We start from the raw sequence: 13333 nt of genomic DNA, 5'->3' as shown, positions 1-13333 counted from the left end.
TTTCCAAACGCAAATCTCAATCGTCTTTTTATATTTATTAATATGTATATAAGTGTTTTTAGGTATCTAAATATTTATATAAGTGTTTTTAGGTATCTAAATATTTATATAAGTGTTTTTATGTATCTAAATATTTATATAAGTGTCCTTGCGTATCTAAATATTTATATAAGTGTCCTTGCGTATCTAAATATTTATATAAGTGTTTTTAGGTATCTGAATATTTATTATATAATATTTATTTATCAAATAAAAAACCCCCACTATTTTTCTTCCTTTCTGCCCAAGAACACTTTAAATTTAAACACTCACAAATACACATTCTCTCTCTTACACACACTCACACACAACTCAAACACAGAGGCTATCGGACCTAGTATCACGTGGACAGGAGAAGATAAAAAAAAAATAACAAGATTCGGACACATTCCGAAACATACACACACTTGGGTTTGGGCTGTCTCAGATATTCGTCATCTATCTAGAATAATCTAGATCTATATGGAAGAAAAAAAAATGAGAACTAATTATTATGTTTTCTGTTGAACTTACCAATTGGAAAATAAAATATCCAATAATCCATGAAATATGTAATCCGTGATTTCTGAAGTGTATTGAATCTGAAATACAAAGGAGAAAAAAATATAATCATTGCTAATTGATCTTGAACACAATGTCACAATGTAATATTTATTCACATTATAAAATGTATATTATTATAAAACTGTTAAGTATTATTCTTGTGATTTTTTGTCACTTTCTAAACGGTTTTTTTTTAAATGATCTTTAATTAAACTACAACCAAAAAAAAAACAAAAACATATAGATTATGGAGCGTTAAAAGTCATTCGGTCACTTTTGGGAAACACTTCTGGAGCAGTTATAACCTGACCTTAGTGAAATCATTAGGTCATCAGCACATTTTCTTAAAAAAAAAATGTATCTAGCTACTAAAATTTTAGATGAAATCCTAATAACGAACAATCTTCAAATGCTTCTCATGATATTTAATTTATTTGCATATTTCTATTGATATTTTTTATCTGCTTCGACTAGCACTCCCCAAGTCTGATTTTGATTTACACATTAATGCAATGCAACACAGTCCATTTAGATCTTTATTTATTTATTTATTTTTTGTAACTTGTTCTGGTCCTATCTTATTTGTGAAAATGTGGGGGACGATTTATATTTTAAGATTGGCCCTACACTGCCCCTAAACTGATAACATCCTAAAGAAGTATTACTAGATATTTGATATAATTATGACGATATTTGATCGCATATTTGATGCTTTCGAACAAAATGAATTTAAGTGTAATTTCCCCAAAATTGGAAATTGTATAATGTTGAAACTTTAAAAAGCTATTTTTTACAAGGCTTATATTAAGTCACTCCTTCTCTTTGTCTGTTTGTTTGTATGTCTAGGTGGATTCTGTTACACCACCCCCCACTACCTTTTCTCCGATCTAGATGAAACTCTGCACAGTTATTCATAAGCAACAACAACACATGAATCAATTTAAAAAAAAATAAATCAGTTAATCAAATAATGATAATTAATTAATTTCGTTTATATACAAAAAGGGGAGATTAACCTTGTAATATTGAGATTGTTTGGCAGCGATTGAACCGTGGTTTCCCTTCAATCATTATAAGCTTTGTTTTTTTTTTTCAATGTTTTTCTTTTTTTTTTTATTTCTCAAAGTAAAAATGGCTAGACTCTGTGCCCGTCTATGCATCGAATAGTGGTGTTATTGAGGCCGTGTATTCAACAAGTCTATTTAAATTTAACATCATCTCTATATATAGGAAATATTTGTAGGCTACATATATAATATCACCTTATTGATTTTGTTTTATTGTTGTTGTTTTTTATGTTATTATCTTTTCTTTTGAGTTTTCATTAATTTTGTATTATTTGTTTTCTCAACTTTATAAACCATTGTGACATCACCCAGTGACATAATGAACAAAATGTCTTATAAAAAGTCTTGTGAATAAAGTCCACTATCCTATCTGTAAACTTATCTGAATTTCTCTCCAAGTCTTTTAATGGTTTATTAGTTTTCTTTTACTACATGTTTCACCCAAAAGGCAATAAATATTTGCAGGCGCTGCTGTTACTTAGTCTAACATTTGGCATACTGCTTTACTATTAAGTTTGTTATGATTTAGCTATGGCTATTAGTTACATTGAATGTAATTGGAACATAATATGAACGAATTGTGTTAGTGGGCCTAGTGGATATTTGAAATTTACAATTTTGAAATGAATATATACATTTTACATTTCTTAGCTAATTTGGTTCTGATACTAGAGATTGGCATTGATGGCGATTAAACTTTAAATATATAGTTTGTTTGTTTGTTTGTTTGTTTGTTTGTTTTAGTTGTGTCCGGTTCACAGGAAGAATAGAAAATGTTGATGAGCTAGGCTATAATACAAAAAAACAGAAATGGAAAAGTGGTTTGAGTGCTAGGACAAGTCCTAAAAAGCCCGTGGAGTCTGGGAGCGCATGAGGCGCCCTGACCGCACTTCCCCGTGGTGGAGGCTGTCCAGGCCTGAGCAAGCTATTATAGCACAGTACAGGACAGGCCACTGTCCTGTTGGCTCATATTTCTCGCGGCTATGGCCAAATTTTGATTCACGGTGCCTCCGCTGCGGGGAAGAAGAGGAAACCGTGCCTCATATTCTGTTTGACTGCCCCAGACTTGATGATCTCCGTCTCGACCGGTCTGGGAAACCCAAAATTCTCGACCTGTATGGCGACATTTATGCACTACGCAAGACAGCAGGGTTTCTGTCCAGGGCTTTTGCAAGAGAGGATTTGAGCCTCTCAAGCCCTCACTCTAATGGAGTTTGATGATGATGATGATGATGAGCTAGGTAATTTAGAAGGTAGATGCGTATATGATACATTTAGTGAACCTTTAAGCACTGTCAAATTAATCTATTTAAGCTCTCTCCCTTGAAACAAAAAGATAGTATTATTTTGTTGATAGCATTGATCTTTTAACATAGCCCCCTTGTACCTTAGCGAACTAATCACTCTATATGTCCCCCAGAGAGCCCTGCGCTCAATGGACTCAACGCTTCTTGTGATGTCACGTTTCTCCCTTAAAAGCTACGGTCTGCGGGCTTTTTTAAGTGCAGGACCAACATGCTTCTTTACATTCAAAAAGGACATTAAGATCTGTTTAAAACATTTTAAGATTATTTCCCCATTTGAGCTCTCCTGTTTATGTTTGTAAAGTTGTCACAGCGCCTTGAGCCTATATTTTGTTTGCTAACTTTATTATTATTATTATTATTATTATTATTATTATTATGTTAGAAACGAACGAGTATTCATTCTCTGGCGCTGCCAGGCTCGAGTTTTGTTATAGGGAAACAAAGTTCATCATCGTAGTCCTTTATTATTATTAATTATTATTATTATTATTATTATTATTATTATTATTCTTGCGTCCTTGACATTGTTAGAATCCAATATTTATCGTGAATATCCTGGACTCTTAACATATAAAACTTAATTGGGATTTTCGTACTTGAAATATCTTGTTTAGTAAGTGCTCAGACTCTTATATGTTATGCATTTCATAAAGGCATACAAGTATTTCGTATACACTCGTCGATAGTTTGATACTTTGTTACAATGATTTTATGAATTCTTATTTCTGAAGCAACACTGAACCTAGAAGCACGTCAAGGACAGCAACTCCATTCTAATCTATAACAAATTACAGCATAGTTGTGACAGGAGGCATTCATTTATTTTAGGACAAGACGACTGCTGTCCCCTGCGGACCCATTGTCAAGGTGGCAATGTCGATAGTTAATGGCTAGCCTATACAAGTTGTTGGACAGAAGGAATTTGAATTGATCTGTACAGCGTGACTGTTGTGAACACAGAGATAGATAGAGAGAGAGAGAGAGAGAGAGAGAGAGAGAAAGAGAGAGAAAAAGAGAGAGAGAACTAAACTAGACTAAAATAAAATGAGATATTACTTGTAGATCTATAGTTACAGAAATTATTTGAAAGTATATCCTTCAGTTCTATTACAAAGAGGTAACTTTTGATAATTGATATTGAATACCTGTCTGCGTGTAGTCATGTGAATTACTTCATTCATCAATTTAACAACAATTTCATCTTGTCACGGAAAGACATGTATACATTACAAAGCCATTCAATTAAAATGTATAGAAAAAAAACCCATTGAAATTAAACTATCAAACATTACAAACAAGTCACCTTCATCCTTTCTCATGTGCTCTCTCTATCTCTCTCTTTCTCTCTCTTAAATCATCCGTTACCAAGACAGTGCCTAATAGCTAACATATCTTGGACTTAAGTTTCTATAGTTATAACTAGAACGTTTTATGTGCTTCTTGACAGCTTTTACTTACTGACTACGAAGAGTTATTCGACCCTTATTTAAAATTTTATATCTTTATATCTTTATATAGATAGGTAGATAGATAGATCCATTCTATTCACTGTCCCGGCTACAGAATTACTTTTATTCCAATAGAAACCTAACCTGCACTTTGTAAGAGGAACGAATGCCATTTTATTTCCTCATGCACAAAGATAGATAGATGATAGATAGATAGATAGATAGATAGATAGATAGATAGATAGATAGATAGATAGATAGATAAATAGATAGATAGATAGATAGATAGATAGATAGATAGATAGATAGATAGATAGATAGATAGATAGATAGATAGATAGATAGATAGATAGATAGATAGATAGATAGATAGATAGATAGATAGATAGATAGATAGATAGATTATTTGAAATGAAGGATGTTAGCCTAATTAAAGCCGATGTTCAAACTGCACACCTATGTTGTGGCTACTTCGTGATTCATCTTTTGGCCATGCACATGTCAACTGTGAATGAATGTCGTAAGAACTAGGTCCACTGCTAATATATTCACAGTAAGAGAACTACTTACATTTTTACAAAAACAATGAACTAGGCGGAAGAAACCAAATGCATTGCAATAATCAAAAGAATAGTGGATATTATTATTATTGTAGTTCCAAAACCGGAAGAAGACAAAATGGTTCGTGTTTTTTTAAATTCGGTTACCTGAGTTATTCCCCTTAGACTATGATAGTAAATATGCCATTCACAACTAGATCTAGGTATTACCGTATCAGGCAAGTCATATATATGTATTCAATGGTATTGAACAGTAATCACTTTCTGCCGAGGAGCAAATGTATCAAAGGAAATACTGTACTATAAGATGTAATGCGTTTTAACTTAAAGAGATTTCCAATGTCTCTCTACCCTATCGCGCCCTCCTCCTCTATCCTCTATCTTACAAACCTATATGATTTTAATGATCTGACCCATTTTTGTTTATTACAATAGGTTTATAGACCTAACAGTAAAACCTAGTCAAACTAAAGGGAAGGAAACGGAACTTCAACCCATTGTAACGACAGTCCACAGCGCAAACCCCTCGACCATGGCTTTGCTTGCAATATTATTATTTTTTTTAGTAAACATGCAAAGTGGGATAAAAACATGAAATGAATGGGGCGCCGAAACGTAATGGGCTCATGTTAGTGGGGCGCCGAAACGTAATGGGCTCATGTTAGTGGGGCGCCGAACATGAATTACCACTCACATTCAAACCATCCACTTCTAGATATATTTTTAAAAAATCGTAGTGGCTGAGTGGTAAATCGCCTGGATTTATACCCGAGAGGTCTTGAGTTCTCATTCCATTTAAGACTGTAATTTCTGGATGTTTAGGTCGCTCCTGAGGCCACCCAGCTCTAATGGATAAATGCGGTTGGTCGTTATGCTGGCCACATGACACCCTCGTTAACCGTCGGCCATTGAAACAGATGAGCTTTACATCAGTTGCCTCCATTGGTCGTAAGGTTTGAAAGTGGTATCTTTTAGGGGAATACAGAAAAAAAAAAGTCATTTTAAACTTAAATGACCCCGTTCTATTTTAGCCCTGCCACCCTCTCGACAGGCACGCCTCACTGACGATGTACCATTTTTATAAAAGTATTTTTTTTTTAGTGTATCCTCATTATCAACGATTCGCTACTATTTCAAAAGACAGTGTATAGACACTGTCTCCTGGAGGTCGGTCGTCAGGAGGAGGGGGGGGCTTAAGAAATGAGCGAGACCAGGCAGTCAATATTTGATAGATCAGATGGGAAGAGACGACTGTCGCCTGACCCTCGACCACAGCCTCGTGATTCGTGCACAGAAGAACAGAAGATACTTTAAAAAGTTTACCGAACTTGTGACTTATCAGTTTTCTTCTTTCTCCGTACTATTTTCTTCACCTCATCAGTTTTAATATCACTCCCAGCATGAAGCTAGTCTAGACCAGGTATGCTCAAAATGAATCCAGCGGGCCACATTTGGCCCTCGACATATTGTCCTCCACCGAGTCGAAACGCCGACGCATAGTGAAGAAAATAGGCAATAAAACGATGAATGTATTTCTCCGTGTATTGGGGTGTACATTTTTTTGGGAGGATTCCATTCATTGTGTTACATCCTAATATTTATGTTAATAACATTGTTTTAAGTAGGATACTGTTCTATTCAACATCTAAAATGAGAGGGCCGCAATAAGTAAAAGTAGACTCTTTGAGTGTAGAAACTACTAAGAAAAGAAAAATGGATTTATTACTAACATAATATAGTTGGACCCTTTTTATATAAACATTTATAATTATAATGACATATTATTTTTCTTTTCTTTTTAAATACGTATTTTATTGAATTAATTTTTTTTGGCTATGATGCGACTTTGACCCATGAGTATGAAATATGATTCTGAGCTGCGTCGCTGTAGAGTTTAATATGTATATGTTACTTTACTAAAGTCAATATTATTTTAAAAAGGGTGAATGATAAATTGCATAATAGATCGAGTATACTTTATCCTAATTAAGATACAATGTAACAAAGACAATTTACTATGTATTAGGATAAAGAAAATATAGTCGGGATACAGTATATTAATGAGATGGTGCATGGTATCATTGAAAGTGCAAACAGTTTCCTAGATATGATACAGTGTATCACAGACATGGTAAATAAATAGCTTGGCTTTAGGATACAATGCAGCTTACTATTGGAACGTCGACTGTTTCATTTGAAAGGCTCGCACACTACACCCTTTACCGATCTTACTAGATCAAGATTAAACTGCGACATTGGTTTTTTTTAACATCTCTCCTCCATCAGCTCCAACAAGTCTCACTGCAGAATCAGTCTTGAAGTTGTTCGGCCAACTCCAACAGCTCTCACTGCAGAATCAGTCTTGAAGTTGTTCGGCCAACTCCAAAAAGTCTCACTGCAGAATCAGTCTTGAAGTTGTTCGGCCAACTCCAACAGCTCTCACTGCAGAATCAGTCTTGAAGTTGTTCGGCCCCTTTTATTCACGTCTCCATCACATGACCCCAAAAAAGAAAGACGTCTTTGTATGCTGTGACCACAAGGGGCACTAAACTTTTTACACTTATTGAACAATGGTTGACAGACGACCGTGTTAGACAGCCATTTAGAGGAGGTAGACAAAGGGAGACCCACATACAATGCATAACTACCCGCAATCCTATTGGATATCTTAACAACCCCGGGGTAACCTTATCTAGCGTTGATCGTCGCGCCCCTTCCCTTCTTGCACCTTTTAGCGCCCCTCACCCGGCACTGTAACAATATCACACCGTCACCAACGTCAGGTCTAATCTGCGAAACGCTTTCCGTTTCACTTTAGTCCTCCCCCCCCCCCCACCCCGCCCCGCAAGTCCACACCCCAACACACGCACGCAATATTTACAAAATTTCATAAGCTTGTCCTATTGCCACAGGGCGGGTGTCAACAAGGCGCTATTCCTTTTGTCGAAACTGCAAAATCTGGAAAATGAACCCCGACACACAATCTCCTTCCAACGGTTGTTTGTTGATAGGTTTTGATCTATTCGCGACCACAGAGACGCTGTGCTCAAGGGATAGACATTGTGTCGGTAGTAGCTCATTCTAGACAAGACACCAAGCTCTCAATGAAAGACTGAAAGACTTCAAAATGTTTCGAGGTTTTTTTTTGTTCCGTAAAATGAAAACAAAAGAGTGTACATGAAAGAAGGCCACACACTAAGATATGGGCTGTTTCTTTTTTTTTTAAAGCCTAAATACATAAAATCATTAGGAAGAAGACAGAGAGCTCGAGAGAGAGAGAGGGGGGGGGAGAGATAGAGAGAGGGATAGAGAGAGGGGGAGAGATAGAGGGAGAGAGAGATAGAGAAAGAGAAGAAGAGGGAGGAAGGGAGAAAGAGAAAATAGAAAAAACAAGAATTAGAACTAGATAGGGAGGGTAAGACAGAGAAGATAGACAGAGAGGGAGAGAAAAGTGGAGAGAGAGAGAGAGAAAGAGAGAGTAAGAAAGAGTGTAAGGGCTAGACAATTTAATACAAAGAAAACAATAGTCTTCACTCTTCACTCAGATAACTCAAATAAAATATCTATAAAATGCTAATGTGCATTGACGGTTAAAAACAAGAATTAGTAGCTATTAATTATAGGGCCTATATTTGTATAAATCTAGTCTAGGAGACGATGGATTTCCCCTGGTTCATCGATAGTGATTGCGTCTCCTTGAGTCGGAATAGAATCTACTGAAGTTTAACATTACAACTCCCTAACAGCAAACTTTGCCGCAGTTCGTGCAGTAGAGTGATTCAGGTTTAGAGTTTTCTGATGGGACACATCTCTTTCCATTTTCTCCCTTCTAAGGCCTCCCCAGGCTTTGTCCCCCCCCCCCCCTTCACTCTCTTCTAGGGACATGGGCGTAAATTTCGAAAAATAACAGAAAACGTTGCAAAACAGGCCAAAGACTTAACCCCCAGGGGAAGAGAAAGGCAGGAAGACCAAAGCCAACATGGAGAAGATAGGTAGACCAAGACGCAATGAAGTCAGGATGGACATGGTCCCAGCTGAAGGGAATGACCCAAAGTCAGATGGGAAAGTGCTGTTGCAGCCCCGTGCACAACAGAGAGTCAAAAGGACTTAGTCTAAGTCAAATCTGGGGTCACATCAGAAAACATAATCGGTCCCCATTTTGCACAGACTTGGGAAAATTTGTCCATGTATTTTCAGTGAGTGAAATAAAAAAAATTAACCTTTTTTTTTTCCTTGTAAATATTTCCAAAGATTAACTACAAAAAAAAAGTAAATAATATTTTAAACAAAGTTTAGCTTTCTGCTCCACCAGCAATAGCTAAATAGTATTTTTATACAGAGCTTATATGAACTCAATACATCTGTCTGTCTGGGTGGATTCTTTTACACCTTTTTTTTTCCTCCAACTTAAAAATAGTCAATCAATTAGTGTTAATTAATTGGAAAATGGGAGCTAAACCTAGCAATATTGAGATCTATGGCAGCAATTGGAGGAGTATATCTGAGGTTTCCGTGCCACCCTCGGGCGCTCAGCAAACACAACGCAGATCGAGTCGAGTTTTGAACTCGAGTCCTCCAGATAGGTAGCAAGGTGGTTTATGCTACCCCGATAAACATTTGTTGAAAGGACCAATATCCCTTCACACCCATTCATATGACGTTCAAAAAATGGACAATCTACAAGAACTTTTTGTTTTGTTTGGTTCTTGATAGCAAGTCTATTTCCCGTGCATCTCAACTATAATTTATCAGTTTGGGGTAGACGTATAAATCATGGGAACTAAAAACAGAAGAAAAGAAAATGTAATTTGATCTGGCTTGAAAAGAAATCTGGCCAGTCTTTAGTAAATAAACTCAAAAAGCCGCTGAGTTTTGATGACGCTGGGAAACAAAAGTATCACACAGTTTCTGGGGTGGGGGGGGGGTTTCAATGTTCAAGTCAAAAGGAGCCAGGCTGTCACAAAGGGAAAATGAAATATGTTCATCCCTCACAAGAGGAGGGGGGGGGGGGGAGATACAACAGTGTTTACAAGGCAAGGGTCACAACATGACAATCACGCCAAACGTTCTTCGAGGCAAAGTTGGAAGAAACCTAGCACACACACACACACTTAGATGTCGTCTGTGGTTCGAAGACTTCTGGGTAGCGAGGCTGATGTTTAGGCTGGGGGTGTCTGATGGTATGTGTGTTTTTTTTTTCTTCAGACGTATACTCCAGCGGGTTCTTACTCCAGGTAGGGATCAACCCCCACGACACAGGAGACTCTGATATCTTAAGTCACTGTTGTCGCCTGCGTTCATGCGGGAGCTTAGCGGCATTACTGCGCATGAATTTTAACGTAAACAGACTGGCGATGGACAAGCGATATCGTCCATCCGGGTTGATACACAGGCTCAAGCTATCTGGAGCACTGATCACATTCTAGCTATCAAAGTAATCTGCTAAAATCAGTTTCCACTGAAAGCGTTTACAGACACTCTACAGATGCATTGTGTACGAAATAAAAGCTTTTACTAAACAGTCCGTTATAACTATTTACACATTTATGTTTTTTTTTATTTCGATCAGTTATATTAAAATTAGCTGCCAAAACAAATTAACTATTTATAACACCTTATTCGTTGGCCAATATTAACGTATGTTTATTTTACTGTACATTTCGCTTCATTATTAAAATTGCAAGAATTATGAGAATCTTCCATATAGTGTAGTGTAGACGAAGATGATACATGTCGACTAAAAAAATGGACCAAATAATATGCCAGATAATAAGCAAAAACCAACCCCCAAAATTAGAGACTTATCCGGGAGCGTCCATTGTCTTCTAAGACAGCAGGAGCCATATATAAGCAAAAACCCAAAGTCCAGGATATTAAAAGAGCTGGCTAGGACACACGCTGCGAAAACCAAGTACCGAATTTGTAATGCAGGCTCTTGATTTAAAGTCCACAAGGAAAGAGGAAAGTGTGCAGGCCCAAGCTAACCTAGAAGAGGTCAGCCATCAGTGAACATACTATAATGACATGGGAGCAGATAAAGAAAGCTGCTTAGAACCAAGTTCGGTGGGGAGCTGTAGTCGCAGCCCAATGCTCCCATGGGGTGTTCACGTGAATAAGTAAACTTCTTAAACGACTATTTTAAGCCCAGCAGATCAATAGAATGCGTTCTAAAAATAAGTCCACGCGATACATAAAGATATCATCAGGTTCTCGCCAAATAAATGCTAAATCAAAATATTTGATTGGAAAGAACTAGCATACGATCGCTCTTTGCATGGAGATGTCATTGTTTCAGTATACGAGTCAGGAGCGGACTGGGTGCCAAAGTCAGCCCTGGCATTACTTACTTTCGGCCCACATCTTGCGTACCATTTGATAGGTATTCGTACCTGTCGTTATAATATATAAACTTTGATAAAGCATCGAAAACTGAACTCATACGCGCGTTAGTTGACGTTATGTATTGTATTTCTACATAAATGAAATCTGAAAAAATAATTCTGTACTATCGCATTCTTCGTTCGAATATCAAACTTTTATTACATGATTTTGAAATTATTTAAAATAACTAAATGAGTAAGACATAAAACATGAACAATATATGGGCTATTTCTTTTTTAAAAAGCCCAAAACATATCGATAGAGATAAGACAGAGAGAGAGAGAGAGAGAGAAGAAGGCGGAGGAAGGGAGAAAGAGAAAAGATAAAAAGTAAGAATTATAATTAAATAGGGAGGAGGAGGGAGAAAGAGTAAGATGAAGAAAAAGGAAGAGAGAAATATATATATATATATATATATATATATATATATATATATATATATATATATATATATAGAGAGAGAGAGAGAGAGAGAGAGAGAAAGAGTGAAAAGAGAAAGAACAAAATTAGAAACACATTGTTTATGATTGTGTCCAAATCAAAGTTTTGTAGAATGTATTTATCAATAGCCATCACCACGGAGAGGAAACATAGATTCATTGACCGACTTTCTGTCATTCAAAGTGGTCCATTGGTCGGCGGACCCACCGGCTCACTCTGTGCTGTTCCATCGGGTATTCGCCCTAAAGTCCACCTTTGCTAAGAGGCAAAGAGGATATCCAACCGCACAGAAAGTCAAGCCAAGAAATAAGTTAGCATGCAAACAAGCCAGCAATAGTTCCATTGTACTCGGCCCTGAATGTAGTCGAGTTTTCAAAGCAAAACGGGACTCCAAATACTGTGTTATGTTTGTTTAAATGAGATTCTTCTTATTTTCGAAATCTAAGGACATTCTTTATTAAATTTCGCAAAGTTAGATAAATAATTTAAAATACAATGGTTCATTTACGCCTTTAAAAAAATTGTATGAAACACTCTATAATATCGACTCTTTTACCATTCCATTTGAAACAATACAATTATATGTCTCATTTAACATTCTTTGTCCCCATAGACAGTTACATCATTACACATCATATGCTCTTAGACAATAACATCCTATACCACTAATGCACCACAACATCATGTGCCCCTCATGGACCACAACATCATGTGCCATTCAGGTACAATAACTTCCTGTGACCCTCTAGCTAGCAGAACAAAATTCAAACTTTTCTTACATGTCTGTTAATCTGCCTGTCTGCCTACCCCGTCTGTTTATATCTCTTTATCAATCTACATAATGTAACTCTTTTTTATTCTTGTATTTTTTCAAACTACTTTAAACACTCTGCATTCTTTAGTCTAACCTTTTTTTTTACTTCTCCCTTCTTGCCGTCTTGAAGTGGCTATTACTTGATTTGTGTATGAACAAGGATTTAAACTCAAGTTCCTCAAGGTACACACGCGAGCTCTTCGATGGACATAAAAAGAGACGGGGCTAGTGTCAACTAAAGCATTAAGCAGTCATCAAGATGGGTAAACTTTCGGAGGATCAATTGAACCCAACGTTTGGAATGTCTTCTTCCTTATCCCCCCCCCCCCGACGTCCGGCACTCCCCCCCCCCAGCCCCGTTCTTGCCTCTCTATCCTAAGCCCTGTTTCAATCATTTATACCCCCCCCCTTTTCCTCTCCCACAGATCCCTCTCCCCCACAAAACTTTTCTCTCTGTTTGCCGTTTCCATTTCTCTCCCTTATGTGACGTTGTTTCCATTATAAATCTCAGTAAACACTGAAAGGTAAAACGGGAACACGAGGTCACGTGACCCATGCCAGGGACCTATGTTTGTAGACGAGTTTAGAATAGTAATAATAATTTTTTTATAGCTTGATTGACCCTTCCCCCCCCCCTTTTTTTTTTTCTCTCATAACCCCTTTCTCACCCTGTCCCGTCTCGACTTTAACTAAGTCATAAACAGCGACATATAAGTAGAACATTTGGATTGGA

General features: G+C 36.9%; 1 protein-coding gene and 1 long non-coding RNA gene across 4 annotated transcripts in view; one reads left to right on the top strand and one right to left on the bottom strand.

Annotated features, from left to right (window-relative positions):
- The window catches only part of LOC106057250 (protein Wnt-6-like), a 79221-nt gene that overhangs the window by 8504 nt on the left and 57384 nt on the right, over window positions 1–13333 (top strand). The gene's annotated exons all lie outside the window — the stretch shown is intronic.
- LOC129923383 (uncharacterized) overlaps window positions 1–13333 on the bottom strand; it is a 95635-nt gene that overhangs the window by 43854 nt on the left and 38448 nt on the right. Inside the window, exon 3 of the long non-coding RNA XR_008775343.1 lies at window positions 553–620. This is a non-coding gene — a long non-coding RNA (uncharacterized LOC129923383). The remainder of the gene's footprint in view (window positions 1–552; window positions 621–13333) is intronic.

Source organism: Biomphalaria glabrata, chromosome 16 (assembly GCF_947242115.1).
Source record: "Biomphalaria glabrata chromosome 16, xgBioGlab47.1, whole genome shotgun sequence".
Taxonomy (NCBI): domain Eukaryota; kingdom Metazoa; phylum Mollusca; class Gastropoda; family Planorbidae; genus Biomphalaria; species Biomphalaria glabrata.
Note: the sequence above shows the minus strand (reverse complement) of the source record. Positions and strands in the feature narration are given on the sequence as shown.